Genomic DNA, 18,704 nt, shown 5'->3' on the forward strand with positions numbered 1-18,704 from the left:
AACCGAATCGTGATGTATAACCGAATTGTGTGGAATAACCAAATCATGAAGTGTAAACGAACAGTCTGGAATAACCGAATCGTGAAGTATAAACGTACAGTATGGAATAACCGAATCGTGAAGTATAAACGTAAAGTGTGGAATAACCGAATCGTGAAGCATAAACGTACAGTGTGGAATAACCGAATCGTGAAGTATAAGCGTTACCAAATATAAGTGTATCACGAAGTAGAAGCGATAACAAGTGAAGTAAGAGCGTCTAATAGGCATAAGAGACTACAAGTATAAGCGAAATAGAGGCAATAACAACTATAAACGCATCACGAAGTGAAAGCGTTATCAAGTAGGGGTTGAAACTTAGAGGGAGTATCAAACATGGAAGAAAACCTTTATACTTGAGAAAATCACAACTTGGTGTTCTTTGGTAAAATAAGTTTGAAAACCTTTAGAAATTCTTTGGAAACCTTTCATAAACTAGTTTAAAATGAACTTGATAAAACAGTATAAGTAAGAGTTTTGAACAAGTGAAAACCTTTTGGAAAACAATTTATAGTATCCTACTTGGTAAAACAGTTTACAGTGTGGTAAATCCTTGTGCATGCGGGTTATCAATCACATGTGATTGATATGATAACTGGCATGTTTAACTTGTATTCCCCTCTTATAAAACATGTAAAAACATTTAAAATGTTCATTCAGGGGTATGAACTCACCTGGTGTAAGTGGATCCGACGAAGGTGTCGGTTGGGTGCTAGGTGTCAAGTAAAGACTTGGACACACTTAGTGACCTATTTAACATATGATAACATATGTTCACATACAATTAGTACATTTAATACTAATTAAACAAGTATACACACTCTAAGGAGCGGCAAACACTTTGGTTAAGTGTTTGGGGTGTCCCGGGTAACATGTAAGGGTTTGAATGGCTTAGGAATGGAGTTTACTCTCCAAGATTAAACTCTATACATAGTGTTTACGGCCCTGGGACAACTCCCCATGAGTTTACGGCCGTAAACTCATGGTGAGGGGGTTCTAGGATGTTTAAAGGCCTTATCTCGACCGTGGAATTTTGCTATGTCCAAATCTAAAAGGTATGAATGGATTTAAGGCTTTTAAAGGGACCAAATGGGTGTTTACGGCCCATGAACCACCCCTATGGGAGTTCACGGCCGTGAACTCCTATACCTTGATTTTATTGAAGTTTTAAGCCCTTATTACAATCCTAGTGATTTATAATGAAGCATAAGGTCATTTGGGGGGATTAAAACTACCATTTGACATGGTTTGAAGGTGTTTACGACCTAAGTATATGCTTGGGCCGTAAACTCCAATTTCACCCCTCAAATCTATGTGTTTAATTGTTCTAAACCCGAAATAGCAAGTCCCTAATTTATGTCTTAAGCCTAAAGGGGGTTTGGGAGTGTTTTAGACATGATTTAACAAGCTTAGAGGGTGTTTATGGCCTAAGCATGTGCTTGGGCCGTAAACCCCCTTTTAAGTCCCAAAAGTTGTTGTTTTATGCTTCAAACACTCCTAGGCTAAATCCTTAATTGGTTCCCAGGCTCAAAGGGACAAATTTGGGTCATTTTGGCCTCATTTAAGGGGTTTACGGCCTAGGGAGGATCTTAGGCCGTAAACTCCTCTTTAATAGCTCACATGGTCGATTTTTGGGCTATATCAACAATCCATGATGTTAGAACAAGCTAGGGTAAGGGGACTTACGATTTAGAGACGTTTGGTTGCGGATTTTAGACGAAATCAGACTTTTATGAGAGAGAGTATAGAGAGAGAGTGAATAGGGGTGGAATGAAGTCCATTCCCCCTTATATATGGGTTGGAGTTGGAGCTCAGTGGGAATTTACCCGATACTGCCGTTATACGGGGCTTTTGGTCGCACCCGATTTAGTAGTCGTAATAAAATTTAACTTTCTCCAAATTAATATGGAAATGTAAAGTAAGTGTCTTTATTTCTTTTATGATGACGTTAACGACATATAATATAAATAAATAAAACATTTATTTATTTGGCGACCTCTAATTAACAGAACTTTTATAAAATGGAATACTCCGTTAACGGTAACGGGGTAATGTAACGGAATAAACTTTGGGTTGTCACATATATATATATATATATATATATATATATGTATATATATATATATATATATATGTATGTATACTTTTAGTGAATATAATCACAAATATGATAAGGAATGGACTAATTTGTAAGTTTAACTTACAAATAAGAGTGTTGGAAGCAAAATGGAAAGCTGATTGGAGTTTACGGCCAAAAGAGGTTAATGTTCTTGGGTTTTCGGCCACCTTCAAGTATGTGTTCTTGGTGTTCTTGGAGAAACCAAGAAGATTCAAGGGTTTTCGGCCCAAATTATGGAGATTGGTAGTGTTTATGAATTGATTACAAGATCAAGGTATGATTCTTACAAGATTCTATGTTGAATTCAAGAGAATTTCGCATGTTCTTGAGGAGATAGGAGGTTTTCGATTGATGATACTTGAAAGAGAAAGCTAGAGCTTTCGGCTGGGAGGTGTGGAATGAAAGAAAAAACATTCAAACATTTATATATACATAAGAGATTGTGGATGTAAACACCTCCCGAGCAGATAAGATCATCGGGTTTGCGGCTGCGAGGGGGTTCACGACTACGAACTGTTTGCGGCTGCAAATAGTTTGCGCCCCCTTCAATTTGCGGCCCGGAGAGAAGAAAAGAAAGAAGGAGAAGGAGAAGCAACGAGGGTTTGCAGCCGATGCAAGACTTCTCGGATTAAGGATTACACTTCTTATTTTAGCAATACTCCAATTAAAAAGGCTTTTAAACACATAAAGGTTATCAAACCAACCTTAATAAGAAATTCCAAACAATAAGTTGGACATTAGTTGACCCAAGTTTGACTTTTACAATATTGAAAATAACAGGATGTGTCATACCTCGAAACCGAAGGCGGAAACGTCTCGGGGTGGAGGTGACTTCATGGGAATATCATAACACAAAACATTACATTACATAGATTTCATTACATAGTAAGCAAAGTAAAACACAAAACATTACATTACATAGATTTCATTACATCAGTTGAAAAGTAAAGTAGTACAAGTTTCATAGATACATAGTTTATATGAACAAAATGAGACGAATCTTCTACGCACTCCGTCTTCACCAAAAGAGATCATCGGGTACCTGTCTAATGTGAACCTGAGAATACAAGCAGTTTAAAAATCAGCATAAAGCTGGTGAGTTCATAAGCGGTTTTGTTTTCTGAAAATGTACGAGTTCCCTTAGTTTTCTGAAAACGTGGTTATCCAAGAAAATCCCATATTTTCTTATGTAAAGTTATTTTCCAAATCTGAAAAGTAAAGTAAACGATGTACAATGAAAACATGATTGTTCTTGTGAATTGTAAAGTTTAGTTATCTAACTTGTTACACTTTTCTGGTTACATACTACTGTTACTCAGAAAAATCCTATATTTTCCTACATGTGTGTGTGAACTGTTACTGATTCTGTGTGTACGAACTGTTACTGGTTCCGATTATGTTCAATGTTGTCCCAAGGAAAACCCCATGTTTTCCTGAATTTGTGTGTGTATCTTTACCGATTCTGGTTATGTTCAGTGTTCTCCCCAGGAAAACCCCATGTTCTCCCGACTGTGTGTATGTGTATCATTACTGATTTTGGTTATGTTCAGTGTTCTCCCCAGGAAAACCCCATGTTTTCCTGAATGTGTGTATGTGTGTGCTTGTCATCCTTGAACGTACATTAGTTTTATTTCGTCACCCTTGAACCTTTGGGTTCGGCTGTAGCTAGCAGCCAGGTGCGGGATTGTCAGTTCCGTATAGATCTATACACTCAAGTCACGCTCTCCTACGTTAGGAGATTCTGGTTACAGGGGTAGTCCTCCACTCTCGTGCCACGGGACGTGTTACAAAGGACGTGTCTCCAATCTTTAAGATTACTCATCACTTCTCGCCTAGGGAAGTAGTATCTACGACTAACTAAGTTCTAATGTGCCTGTCCTTTACACTCGAGCCTAGGTGTTTTATTAAGAACATTACACTCGAGCCTAGGTGTTATCTAATGATGACTGTCCGTTACACTCGATCCTAGGTGTATTATTAAGGACGTTACAAATGATATATGTGTTATCTTATGGTGATTGTCCTTTACACTCGGTTCTAGGAGTATTATTAAGGACATTACAATTGATTTGTGTATTATGATGGTATTTATCTATCACACTCGAGCCTAGGTGTATTGTTAAGGACATACAGATGTTTTATGTTTTCTGATGGTGTCTGTCTTTTACACTCGAACCTTAGTGTTTTATTATAGACATTACAATGGTTTATGTGTTCTATCAGTTTAAATGTGAACAATCAAATATAAAGTATACAATACATCAATGTATAATAAGAATTGAAAATCGGGTTAAAACAAATAACTCTGCAAGTTAAAACAGTTTGTTAAAAGGTTTTCAATTCTTAAAAATGTACAATTATGAAACCATTTAACTGAAATCATGTGTTTAAGTACAAGATATTCTTGTACTTTTGCTTGTATTCCCCCCCCCCCCCTGAAAACATTGAAAAACCATTGAAAAAGGGTAGGGGTATGAACTCACCGGACGCGGAAATGTGTCGATTTCAGATGCTAAACGTCGAATCAAGGCCTGATAACACACGAGGTTCCTATGTAACATGAAATGGCATACAAATATATCTAATTAGATTCATAAACTCTAATTAGATATGAAGTTACACTCCAACGAACGAAAACACCTCAAAACGAGTGTTTGGAGTGACCCGGGTGACATCTACGGACTTGAAATGAAGCGAGGGACTTGGGATTTGAGTTTACTCCCCAAGAGAAAACTTCCTAATGAGTTTACGGCCTTATACACTACCCACACATGAGTTCACGGCCGTGAACTCATGTTGGCAAGGGTTATGGAGCTTAAATGGCCAATATCACTTAGGAAGGGTTGGAACAATTTTATCTAAGGCATGGAATGAATTTAAATCACCAATAACAACACTTAAGGGAGTTTACGGCCCTAGCATGGAGCTTACGGTCATAAACTCTCATACTCCCTTGAATAAGTGATTTTAATGTCCCAAAGTTAATCACGTGTGATTCTAAAAATTCCTACAAGCCTTGAAATGAATTTGGGGCACCAATTGACATACTTTTAGGAGTTTACGGCCATGGGACACATGCTATGGCCGTAAACTCTCAAATGATAAGCTTGGTTGTGTTTAAGGCCCCTAAACTATTTTTGGTTGGATCTATGATTTATTCTAAGGCTTTTGGTGGTGTTGGATGACTTTCTAACACATTGGAAATGAGTTTACACCCATGTTTGAGGAGTTTACGGCCCAAGCACATGCCTTGGCCGTAAACTCATAAAAATCCCTCAAAATTTATGTTTAATGTGTTCTAAGTCCATTACCAAATTTCTAAAAGTCATATCTAGGTCTAGTTTGAGTCATGGAAGGGTTTAAGGGATTAAAAACCCTTTAAATATGGGTTTACGGCCTAAGCACCTTCCTGGGCCGTAAAATCATATACAAGGCTCTAAATCATGAATAAATCTCGAATTTGAAGGTCCAATATGATACACAATGAGTTAGAGAAGATACCTTGATGATTTGAAGCCTTAAACTTGAGATTTTGACCCTTAAATCTAGTTTGAGGAGAGAGGTTGGAGTGATTGTTGTAAAATGAAGCAAAAGATTCAAATGAAGACTTGGATCACTTTAAATAGTGTCCAAGTTCGGGACACGATAGAATTCTACCCGATACCGGCGTTAGACGAGGCTTTTGGTCGTACCCGGCCAATTTGCCGTAACCCGATATGGTTGATTCTAGAAATGTTCCGATCATTAATATGAGGCGTTAGAATGAGTTCTAAGGGTATTTGCGCACTCATTAATTCATAAAATAAAATATTCAATAATGACTTAATAAAATGCCGAAATCGGAAACGAAATCGGAAACGACGATTGGATGATCGGAACGAGTCGTGAAAAGGGTTACATTTAGGGATATGAATTTCGGGTTGTTACAGGATGTTACATTATCCCCCCGTTAGAGGGAATTTATGTTGGATTAATGTCTAAGTCCATAACTATAATTGGTGAGACTTGACCCGACCCGACATGGTCGATTTGGGTTACATGGCATCATGCATTTGGATAGACTATAATGAGAGAAATAACACTTAAGGATTATTAATATATATTATAAGTTCTAATATATTAATAGGATTATTTAATTAGTATTGGTCAAGAATTAATCTAGGATTAATTAAGTGATCAAAAGAAGAATAATTAAATATATGGGTTGATTGTGTAAATCATCCATACTTGTATAGTGGGCTAAAACCCATAGGATGCTCCATGGTGTATTTGAACCCATGGATCCAAGGAAATGGAAAGTTATGACCATTAGGGTTTACCCTAATTGTAACACTATATGAAGATCAAACTCTTGGAAAAATCGGCCACTATTTAAGATAGAGAAGGGCTAGCCAATTTCAAGTGTTCTACATTTCTCTCAAGGTTATTCCAAAAGCCTATGATGTTGTGTGAACCATTTGAGGTGTCACACTTGGGGCACTAGGCACTCAATCTTCATGAAGATATTCTACACCAAAGAGGTATGTATTCTATCTTGTTATATTCATTTTTTTGTATGCTAGATTAGGATAATACCTTAGAAGTTCATATTTGCATGTATAATAGAGAAAACATAGATCCAAGGTATTTAGGGTTGCATGTACACTTAGGAGTGTTAGAATGCTCATAACCCAACAGTGGTATCAAAGCCTAGGCTTGTTTTCTTGTTATACTTGCAAAAGTAGCTGAAAAATCGAGTTTTGATGTTGTCTGCCCAACAGACTCGCCGAGTCCAAGGCAAAATGCATCCAACTCGCCGAGTTGGTTCGTGCACTCGACGAGTTGACTTATAAACTTGTTTTTCACATGGTAATGTTCATGCTAATCCAATTTCAAAGATAATGGTCAATAGATTCATGTTTTGAATTAGTTTAAGATTTAGACTAATTACATGAAAAAGTTTGATCTGAATTATCTTGTTCTTATGAGTTGATTAGATTAATAGGAAGTTATTTGAAATTGTTGTTTTCAATCCATTTTAATCTAAGAGTTGATTCTAAAATGTGTTTTTGTAATTTGTCCTCAAGTTATATGAAAAGTCACATTTAAGTTTCATAAAACTCATAAAAGTTGGCAAAGGTTACAAAAATGAAGAGTCTTGTCTCATTGAATGGTTTGATGACTCCATAACTTGTCCTCAAGTTATGGAAGTTCAAGAGTCACTTCATTAAGTAATAAAATAAAAAATAAAAAAAAGAAGTGTAACCTTAATAAATTCCATAAGTTATAAAATAAAGATAAGTTAATTCTTTTATTAGTTTAAAGTCTTCCATAACTTGTCCTCAAGTTATGGAACTCGAAGAGTTTTTGGATTAAAACTACTTTAAACACATAAGTTATGGAATTAATTAGTTTTGAATAGTTTCAAAACTTTCCCTTAAGTTTTGGAATTTGTAAAGTTTTCTCCTATGAATACTTTAATTCCAAGTTAGCCCTTAGAATTTTAAAAGTTAAAATTCAACCCTTATACTTTTTAACATTATAAGTTAATAATATATATGTATAAGGGGGGTATAAGGTTACTAGGCCTCATTCACAAAGTCGGTCTATAAGGGGGGTATAAGGTTACTGCCTATAAAATGGCAGTTTAATGGGTGTCCACTCTCACCCACCGCTTCCTTGACTGGTGGAGGGTTGTTAGCCGAACGGGTCTGACAAGACTATAATTCTCCCTTCATTAAAAGTATTAATGATAAATACTAAGTAACTAAACCTTTTAATAATACCCAATCTTAGTTACTTAGGAAAATGTGAATAAGGTGCTAATCCATGAAATTACACTTTCCACTTTGTTTAAGTCGGTTAGTGGAGCGTGTGTGGTTAACCGGCACACTAACTCGTATTTAACAAGGTAGGCAAAGGGAAACTTAATGTTTATCATAGTATCGATGGAGCGTGTGTGTTTAACCGGCACATCGATTGAGGGGTAAACATTTAAGGGTACCAAGTAATTTGCATGGTTACTTCACACCTTGTTATGTGATCCTCGGCATCCCAGTCACAAAACCTCAAGGGCACACTCAACATTGAAACATGCCATTGAACAGTTCAATGAATCTCAAAGATCTAGGAGTTTCAAATCCAATTAAAACCTAATAATACATTTCGTTTATCTTGGTGGAAATTGGTGAATCGTCATTCACCTACCTTCAAATATTTTATAGCTTGGATTACGACATCCGTCTTCCAAGTTATAAAAATATTGTGTTGGGTCCTAGCCTTAATATTTCATATTGGGTGTCATATTAAGGACTTTAGATCAACTATATTGCATATCTCCCAAAAGATGTCTGGTTTAGACATCTATGATCTTCCCAAATCTCTTGAAACAAGCTTTCCTAAATAAAGATGATGTCCCATGGAAATCATACTTCCTTCCCCTCCTCCTATTATTCTCCCTAACCCACAAGTTCTTGAAAAGTTTAAGGTCACTCAAGCCCTATTGGCAAGGCAAGGTCTAGGTATGGTCACATCTTGGAGATGTAGTCACATATTGACAAGTCGGGAGAGTTGGTTGTCAAAGTCTTGAGAAAGTTGGTGGCTCAATCACTTTCTAAGTCACACAGTGAGGTCCTTTGGGACTCCTATGAAACAGACTAAGACAAGACCCTTAATGATCTTATCTATTTGCTAAGATCAACTTCCTAAAAACTTTATGGACATTGACAATGATGACACTGGAAATCCAGAAAAAGCATTCTCTTCCCAATGGAACGGGATCGGCCATAGTCAACTCAGTTGACCAAATGGTAAAGAGAAAGGCTAAGTCTGTGATAGTCTCGTGTACCATTACCAAAGAGTCCATGTGTTAAATTGCCAAAGGAAGGGGCATTGGTTGCGAAGCTACCAAATTTACCTAAGTGTGTTAAAGTCAATAAGTTTGACTCTACTTCAGGTAAAGTCCACTATCTAACTCTGCTAAGTTTCTATTCTGAGATTCTTTATACATGATGTGACTGGGTCACATGTTGATGTTTTAAGAATCAAAGAAAAGTAAAGAAACTTAAAGAAAGAATATGTTGAATCTGATCGCGTACATGGATTTCTATCGCATAGTTTGAAGATTGGATTCTTGAGCTACTTCTTAGGAGTTATGAGATATTGCTTAGGAACAGATAACAACAAGTTTTCATATGGATTGTAAGGATAAGTTTTCCGCAAAGTTTTAAAATAAAAGGAAATTTTTGATTTTATTTATTTTAAAAATATCCTTACAATGGCATTTGAGGAAAAGTTGTTGCTTGTAAGATTCCATTAATAGCAAGAGTGGAAATATGAAATTGATTCTGTCATTTGTGGTAATGTCTAAATTTACCAAATAAGGAAAGATTCTCATCACCCAAGTTTCAATTGGAGCGGAACTTGGAATCATGCAAGTTGTATAGCATGATGAATGAGAACTTTCAAGTATTGGAAAATTAAGACTAATTACTTGTTCACATGGATGTGTGAGTCAAGTAATGGACTAAGGGATCGAGTACACAATCTTGTGCACTGATTAAGTCCACCACAAAAGATCAATAAGATTATTCGTCATAGTGTACTAAAGCTCAGTAAATATGATTATACTTACAAGCTTAAGTGTAATTCTGAGACATTGGAAAAGCTTCCAATGTAAGGCAGAGCGAATAAGAAGAATCAACTTAGGCAGAAGGATAAAAGTTTCTCAAATCTGAAAAGATGGGAGAGTACTTTAGTATCAGTTTTTATGATCATCTTAATGATTAAGAAACCATAGCACAATTAGTTCTCTAAGGAAATCTTAGTGCATTCTTATAAGAAGAGGAACTTGAATTGTTGAAATGGTTAAATCAAGAAGATGAGTCATACTTCGTTCCAATACAAGTCTTAGAGTCATACTCCAAGATTGTAATTTCAGTGACATGTCTTAAAGAAGGTTTAAAACACTTGTCAAATGTAAGAGTAAAAGTTTTTCTACTCTTGTACATTTGAAATTGGTAAGTTGTGATGTTTTGGATAAAACAAAGACCAACTAAGGCCAATTGTGTGAAGTATTTGTCTTGATTAGAATCCACACTATCTCTTGAATATCTAACAAGAGAGTCTTATATGTCAAGAGGACAGTGGGAGTCTTTAAGGTCTTGAAAGTCTCAAGAACTAATCAAGAATAAAACTTGAAGTTCTTCACTAGCACACGACTTGAGGTTTATAACCTATCGTGTTGACATATTCTATGCGCATTCAAGTTAAAAGTTGGCTTTGCATATGAGTTCTTAGAGTTCTCAATTTGTTGCACAACAACATGGAAGCAATGGCAGGCCCTTGAGCTGCCAGGTGGCAAGAAATTAAGATTGAGTTCAGTCCATATGAGTTTGGATTTGTCATTATCCTTGTCTTGTGACTATGGTTTTGACAATTCACATGGATAAGAACACATACACCAGTAAATCTAAGTGTCATAAGGTTTCTCTCCGATTCATGAAAATGATGGTGAGGAAACACTTTTACTAAGTAGATTTTAGCTAGATAGCAATTATGATATTTGCATTCTCAAAGTCGTTAGTGGAGCGTGTGTGGATTACCGGCACACTAACATGGACTTGTGAGAAGTGGCAAAGGTCTAAACAATTGAGACTATGATTACGGCATCCCTTTTCATAGTTCTTAAAATTGTTTAGACACACTTGTGAACTATCTAAGATAAGGTGTATGATTTTGATAAAGTTTTATCAAACCAATCTAGTATCAGAAATCTGAACTTTGGTAAGAAAGTCGGCTAATTTCTGAGTACATGTCAAAGCTAGTGGGAGCATAAGTGTTATGCTAATAATCATCATGTTAGTGGGAGCATGATAATTATGATAAAGTATTGCAAGTTAGCAATGTTAATTATAGAAAACAAAAGTTTCAATTGGGAAAGAGTTGTTTTGCTATAATTAAGGGAGAGAAATTATACTTCATCTCAAATCTAAAAGCTTAGATTGACGTTTTAATCGTATTTAGTCAAGGATATATATATATATATATGAATTTCATGTTGAAATGGCTCAACATAAGGAAATTCTGTATATGGGTCCATTATTTGCATTCTAAAATTCGATTATGATTACGACATCCCTTTTCATAATCTGAATTATGAGAACTTGGCAAATAGAAATGGAAATATTATAGCAAAAAGCTGGTTTAGTCTTTATGTGAGACATCATGAATCGTGTCCATATGCTTCGGATATAGGATCGATTACATGTGCTATATTCATCCTTTCTAAAATTTTCCAAATGCCCGGGGTATTAAGAAGGGAAAAGTTTTAGAACTGGATATGACTAAAAGGATTAAATAATTGTCGAGGACAATCTAATGTTTACCAAAGATTGGTTGCTCAAGGACAGTTGGAAGTATAGTGATAATTCTGGAAGGACCATATTGACATAATCTGTAAGGAGGCAACTCTTGTTCGAAAGTGATAGTCAAAATGGAATCTGAAAATGTTTCAAAGTTAGAAATTATTCAATATGTGTAAGATTAGGAAACTTAATGCAGGAAGGATGTTTCCAAGGAGTTGATCTCCTTTGGAATACTCTGTACTGATTGTTGCCAAGTCTTTGTGACTTTGTGCATAATCATTACAAAAGGATCAATGCATATAAGTTTAGAATCAAACAGATTTCAGTGAATGGAATGAATTTGGAATTCTTGAATTTGCAGTAAGGATTTGGGACTATGAAAGAGGATCATTGGAGTTAGGTTCAATTGATCTAATTCACAAATGAAGATCATAGACAAACATAGTATGCATACTTGGTGTGTGGCATGACTAGTGTTTAGAAAAACATAGTGTACATGCTTGGAGCATGGGACAACTATTGTTTTAATTCAAGAATAAAGTTGATAGCTGAAACAGTATACAATAAATAATGTGTAATCATATGGTGATAAATAAAAGGTGTTTTATTTATATTCATAAGTTCTGAAACCATATTGGATTCAATTATTCTTGTGTTTCATTTTGCATGTTTTGATTTCCAGAATAAATTAGGTTATTCTTTCGGAATGACTAAGTTATTCAAACCATCCACAGTCGGTCATATGTTGGAAGTAGATATGAATCAAGACTGTCATGGGTTGGGTTTGGAGAGGTCTAAGATGTTGGACAAGGTGGTGCTACAACACTCATGAGTGCTCAAAAGTTCTGAGTATTGGATTCAACCCGCGCTCATCGGAATCACCTCATGGATTTTTGATGAGTTATAAAAACTCTTTGATCGATTAGATCTTTGTAACAGGTAAATAATGAACGTAAAAACAGTGAAATAAAACACAAGTATGGATCTGAATGAGTCGAATGATTAGATTACTCAATCCTCAGCAGAGCTCGACTAAGAACTTCCGCTGTAGAGGATTCTAGGGTTACAAAACAAGAACGAGGAATATGCTTGAAAATACTTCTCTAATCGTTACGTTCTAGGATGCATGCAAGCATCTATTTATAATAAACCCTACATAAAACTCACGGATGGACAGGCCCATACCAGAGACAAAACTTGGACTAGCTAACAAGCCCAAAGGATGCAACATCAAACTGGACCTAACAATCTCCCCCTTTGCGTCAATTTGGAGCGAGACTATCATTTCTTCTTGCTTGGACCAGCTGCTGGAACTTTCTTGGTTGTATTAAACAGACGCGAGATCAGGGCGAGGATTGTCTGTCTGAAGTGAATGTACCATTGAATCATATCATCAAAGTACTTTTTGTCATCCGCCGAATTCTGCTTGCACCGATGGATGATCCCTAAGACATGTTCCAGACATGCAGTGGTATAGAGATGTTTGTCTGCCAAAGCGAAAAGACATTTCTGTCCTTCGTTTCTGGTAAACATAACAGAGTTTCTCTTCGGGTCTATCTTCCCCATCTGCATCATGTTTAGGTCACTTGCTGAGCCAACAGGAGATATGGTAGGCTTTTTCTTGAATACGCTCGCAATCTCCTGATCCATCTTTGCGACTTCCATGATATAACAAACAAGCATCCTCTTAAAGTGGTCGATGATCGGACCATATTCAACTTCATTAGTAAGAAGGATGTTGTGCAAGATGATCCAGTCGTGTGGATTCAAGTTGGGAAGATCAGCAAGCGAGATGGCATGTTCGGTCTTTGCAGATCCCCTCAGCACCTTAAACCGAACGTTGGTGAAGTTTCCTTCCCTGTACGGCTTCAGAACCCGAACATTGATAATCTTCTGAGCGCTCCATGTTTGGTACTGTGGTTGAGAGGCCCTCAGATAGAAATCAACTAAGTCCCTATCAATCTTTGGATGTGGATGAGGGAACTCAGCAATGTTGTCAAAGGCATGGAATACAAACGCCTTTCGGGTCAGTGGCATATCGAACTGAGAATTGATAGTGTTAGAACGATCTAAAGAGATCACCGGTTCTAGCCAGAAGATGTTGGGTGTTTCGATGGCTTCTTTTAGCAGCTTCTCAAGAGTCCAAGGAGGAAAAAGAGTTTTCCTGCTCTTGAGAAGGTCGTGAGCTTCTTTCTGTCTTCTTTCGGCTTCTTCAGCCTCTCTAGCTACACGAGCGCTGATGTCAGCATCTCTATCTCGACCTTGCCTTTTCAGAATGTCAGCAATGGTCTCCTTATCATCATCATCGCTCTCCTCAGCAATTTTCTTGCCCTTGTCTTTTACACCAGAACCTGAGGCTTGGCCTGTAGGAGAAGGTTCGGTTGTATGGGTTTCTGTTGAAGTAGGAGGCGGTTGAGACACATTCTCTTTTTCTCCCCCTTGTTTCGGAATGGACACGAAATCAAGGAGCCCTTCAATCTTGCTCAGTAGAGAGAGGGCAGGAGCAAGATTTTCTGCAAGGTCACGCCTCACAGAATAATTGAGGATCGGGTCATGTGCTTCCAGGATGTTGGATATAGCTAAGTGGACATCCGAAACACACGAAGAAAATATCTCTCTTTCAGATCGAAGAGACTCAATCTCCTTTTGAGAGTTGGAGAATTGAATACTCTTGACCTTAAGAGCGTTGGTCTTCCTAGCATGAGCATCCATGAGGGAGTTCTCAGCAGCTAGATCTTCTTGAAGCTTGGAGAGGTGCTCCTCAATGGTTGTCTTGAAAGCTGAGTTGTCGTCTGATAGAGTTTGACGAAGAGAAGCAAACGACTTCAGCTCTGATGCAACTGATGTAGCCTGCTCGTTGACAATGGGTTCCAGCTTTGTTTTAGTGGCTTCAACAGTTTCCTGTAATGATTGTAATAAAGAAGACGCATCAGTAAATAGTTTATCGACTTTTTCGGTCGTTGCCTCACAGGCTTTGGTTGAGGCATCAATGGCTGCAGTGGCGGAGTCAAGAGAGATTTGATGAGATTTGGAAAAAGCATCAACAATCTTCTGAATAGCAGCTTCGGAGATGGAGGACTGGGATGAAGAAGAGGAGGCGATCAGGGAATCTATCTTGTCGTGGAGCTCTTTGAGATGCCTCTTTGTGACAGGAGCATCAGCATCATCATCACTCTGAACTTGAAACGGACTGTAATAGACCGAATCGAAGGTCATGTCCTCCCTACCAAGGAATGGTTCTTCACTCTCTGCTGCATGAGCAGGAGATGATGGTGGTGGTGAAGTTGGAGGTTCGGTAGTAAAGGTAGGTTCGGGTTGGGTGGTATGTTCGGTTGTTGGTGTGGGTTCGGGTGCTGAGGTGGCTTTGGGTGCGTCAGTATGAGCCCCCGTATCAGATACGTTGGTTCTTACTTCAACGGTTGTTGTTGTTGCTTCTGTTAAGATGGGTGGGGGTACTGGGATGGAGGTGGATGGTATTTGAGTGGTGGAGGTTATGGGGGGAATGGAAATAGGAATTGTAACTGGTGGAGAAGAGATTGGAGAAGTGGAAAAGTGAGCTTCTAGAGTAGGTGATCGTGGTGGAGTGTTACCACGAGGAGATCCGTCAGAATCAGAACTCTCTCCCTTAGATTCGCTTTAGGAGGAAGCGATAACCAACTTTCGCCTTGTTTGGGTTTTTCTCTTCTTCATCGGAGGGGATTGGACAGCCTTGATGGGTTTTCTCTTCTTGGTAGAAGGGCCTTTCGCTCCCTTAGCAACTTGCTTGTCTTTGCCCTTGTCAGTCTTCTTTCTTCTTGCAGCAGGCTTGTCAACCTCATGAATAGACTTGAGCATCTTAGGAGTAAGCTCTCTCAGACCAGAGCGTCGAAACTCCTTGTATGTTCTGATAATTCGGTTGTCAGCAGGAACGTCTCCATACATCGACTCTGGGATTGAGCCACTAAATTGAAATTTGGAGGCATCGGAGACAATGATCTTCGTGGTATGGAAAGTACCAATCGAAGACATTGGGGGACCTGCAACAATGGGGACGTGGTATTTGTCCATCACCCATTTCGTAATAAGAGTCCAAAAACGAGCGTAGGAAATCTCGGAATGCCGAGATGTAGAACACAGACTCTGAATCAACTGTTGCCAAAGGACCGACCCGTAGTCCAAGTTGATACCATTGTAGATCCCATAGAGTATCGAGATGAACAAAAAGGCTTACTCCATCTGATCCAACACTGCGTTCAGACAGCCCCTTGAACAGCACTGTAAACAACCCATTCCACTGAGGAGGCAGGCACGATTTCTTGAACTTCGTGACCGTTGTCAGCACCTCAGTGTACCCAATGTTGTAGAACATAGAGAACATATGACCCACCGGAATCGAGTCAGGGTTAACCCTAGTTGAATCAGGTTCAAACCCTAAAATTGAGAAAAACCTCTGCTTGGAGATAGACGCCTTGTGATCGAGCACGTCAAAGAAGATCCTGTCGACTGTCTTGTCGTAATGAGCAGTGGCGAAGATCTGAGATAAGAACTCCATAGGAACTGCTTCAACTTTGGTAAGAGCCGGAGCAATCGGCGAGTACTTGAGGCACTCGATTATCGGGAACATGAAAGCGTCGTAGACTTGAGGAGTAAGATCGATGATCAAACTTTGTTGGGGACGAATCGGCAAGATGTGAGAGGTAGCATGAATAGATGAAGAATCCGCCATTGTTGTGAAGAAGATGGGAGAGATGATGAACAGTAGAATGCTTGAAGGTATTCTTGCAGGTATCTGTCCCAAATTGTCGAGGGAAATGCGAAGGTTTTTTCGGAAGTGATGGATGCGTGACAGTTATGAGCGCCGATGATCACGCATGAGAGAGAGTGTCAGTCCCGATTAGCACGCCTTCCCATCAAGTGCCGTTTAGAAACGAAACGGTTCCTCTTCACACGCCTGGCTGTCAAGCGCCATTTGGAAACAAAGCGGTTCCTCTACACACGCCCGGCTGTCAACCGCCGTTTGAAAATCAAATCGATTGGACTCCCGCCTGAGTCAGCAAATTATCATCTTATCCTTTTAACGTCATCTTAAAGCAAAGTTGCCCACGTGGATCAATATTAACCACAACCCTTTTATAACTTCACATCCCATAAAAAAAATGCCTTGTAACTGATGAAACCAGAATTTTGGAAGATAAAAAAAAAATCTGTGCTTAGTGTGTAAAAGAAAAGTAAATAAAGCAACACATATGAGGGATTTTGTGATGTCATTAAAGACTTGAAGCAAAGGATCCCGGGCACGAATCTCTTCCTTCAAAGTCAAGAGAGACTTTAAAGTGTTTGTGTGGTTTCGCGTTAAATAACGATCAGACACTTATTGAGAAGTGTTGAAAGGCTTCTTTTAATTAGGCTAATTTGGGTGGCTTTAGCTTCAATTCAGAATTCCTGATCTTGATATAAGACAGAAAACAAACGAAGTACTTGTGAGACCAATGTAGTCTATTGAACAAGTAGGTTTGAAATAATTTAAGTGGCTAGATAAAGTAGTTTATGTAAAATCTCAAAAAAAAAAAAAAAAAAAAAAAAAAAAAAAAAAAAAAAAAAAACTGGATTCCAAGGAAAGAAATGTTATTGGATTTAACAATTTCATAGAAATCACTCAAAAGAAAATTAGAGATTTTACTTTGTATCCCCATGGATAAGTCCGTCATTTCATTAGTGAAAGCTAGAGTAAATTTATTGTTCACCATCAATGCATAGTAGGTATGGAATTGTGGGTTTCACTTAGCACGTAGTGGCACGAAGCTAAGATGATAAACACAGAAATTGTGTAACCATAAACCTCAGAGGTAATTTTTGAGAGTCTCAAGGGTGACGTTTATGAAGCGAATGAGATGGAGAAAAGTAATGTAGACGGTGTAAAGAAACCAAAGTACCTCTGCTTTTAAAATAAGGACCAAGCAAAAAACTCTTATCTCATGTGAGAGTTAGGTAGCTCATGATTAGAATAAATATGAAAGCCTAATTGGGAAGACAAGGTTCGTTTGTACCAAGTCAGTAAGGCTATTATTCAGAATCAGGTGAGGCTTTGGACACATACAGCAGCATGCTTCTAGGGACACTTAACTAGTGAAATGATTTCCCCACAAATAGACACACAAAAAGAGAAGACATAAAACAAAAAAATATTTTTGGAATTTTTGATTTTAAAAAAAAAATAAATAGAAAAATAAAAAAATGAGACACAAAAAAAATTTTGGAACCGAACCCGAGCGTTCGGTCTATTTAGGTTGGTAAAAAAATAAGTTTGAAAAAGAACAGAACTATGAAAATAAGAGAAATGAAGTTGAGAGAATAATACAAAAGGTTTACAACCAAAGAAACTACCTTTGAGTGATAAGCGACGATCATATGATACGACCGAACCCGAGCGTTCGGTTCATTTCGGTATACCAAAACAAGACCCGAACCTGAGCGTACGGTTCATTTCGGTACACATGAGACCCGAACCCGAACGTTCAGTCTATTTCGCTTCCAACTTTTAATTTTGAGAAGTAGTCTTTGGTACTGACTCCGATTCCATCATTCCTAGCCCTTGTAGAATTTTGTTGAAAGATGCTTCAGGAAGAGCTTTGGTGAAGATGTCAGCCAGTTGATCAGTGGTTCGAACAAAGTGAATTTCGACGTTCCCATCTTCCACATGATCCTTTATGAAGTGATACCTCAGTGCTATATGCTTGGTCTTGGAATGTTGCACTGGGTTATGACAGATCCTAATTGCACTTTCTGAGTCGCAATATAGTGGGATCTTTTTCATATTGAGTCCATAGTCCCAGAGCTGGCTTTGGATCCAAATCACTTGAGATGTACAGGAGGCATCTGCGATGTACTCTGCTTCGGCTGTAGACAGAGATACACATGTTTGTTTCTTTGATTGCCAGCTAACCAACTTCCCGTCTAGGAATTGGCAGCCTCCAGTGGTGTTTTTCCTGTCTAAACCACAACCTCCAAGGTCTGCATCTGAGTAGACTTAAACGAAGAAACCTGAGTTTGATGGATATCATAAACCGAGAGAGGTTGTTCGTTTCAGATACCGGAGTATGTTTTTCACAGCAAGCATATGAGGTTCACGAGGATTCGCCTAAAATCTAGCACAGTAACAAACAGAAAACATTATATCAGGCCTGCTATCAGTAAGGTACATTAAAGAACCAATCATCTGGCGA

This window comes from Lactuca serriola, chromosome 8, assembly GCF_051521515.1.
Source record: "Lactuca serriola cultivar US96UC23 chromosome 8, Lser_US96UC23_V15, whole genome shotgun sequence".
In the NCBI taxonomy this organism is placed as follows: domain Eukaryota; kingdom Viridiplantae; phylum Streptophyta; class Magnoliopsida; order Asterales; family Asteraceae; genus Lactuca; species Lactuca serriola.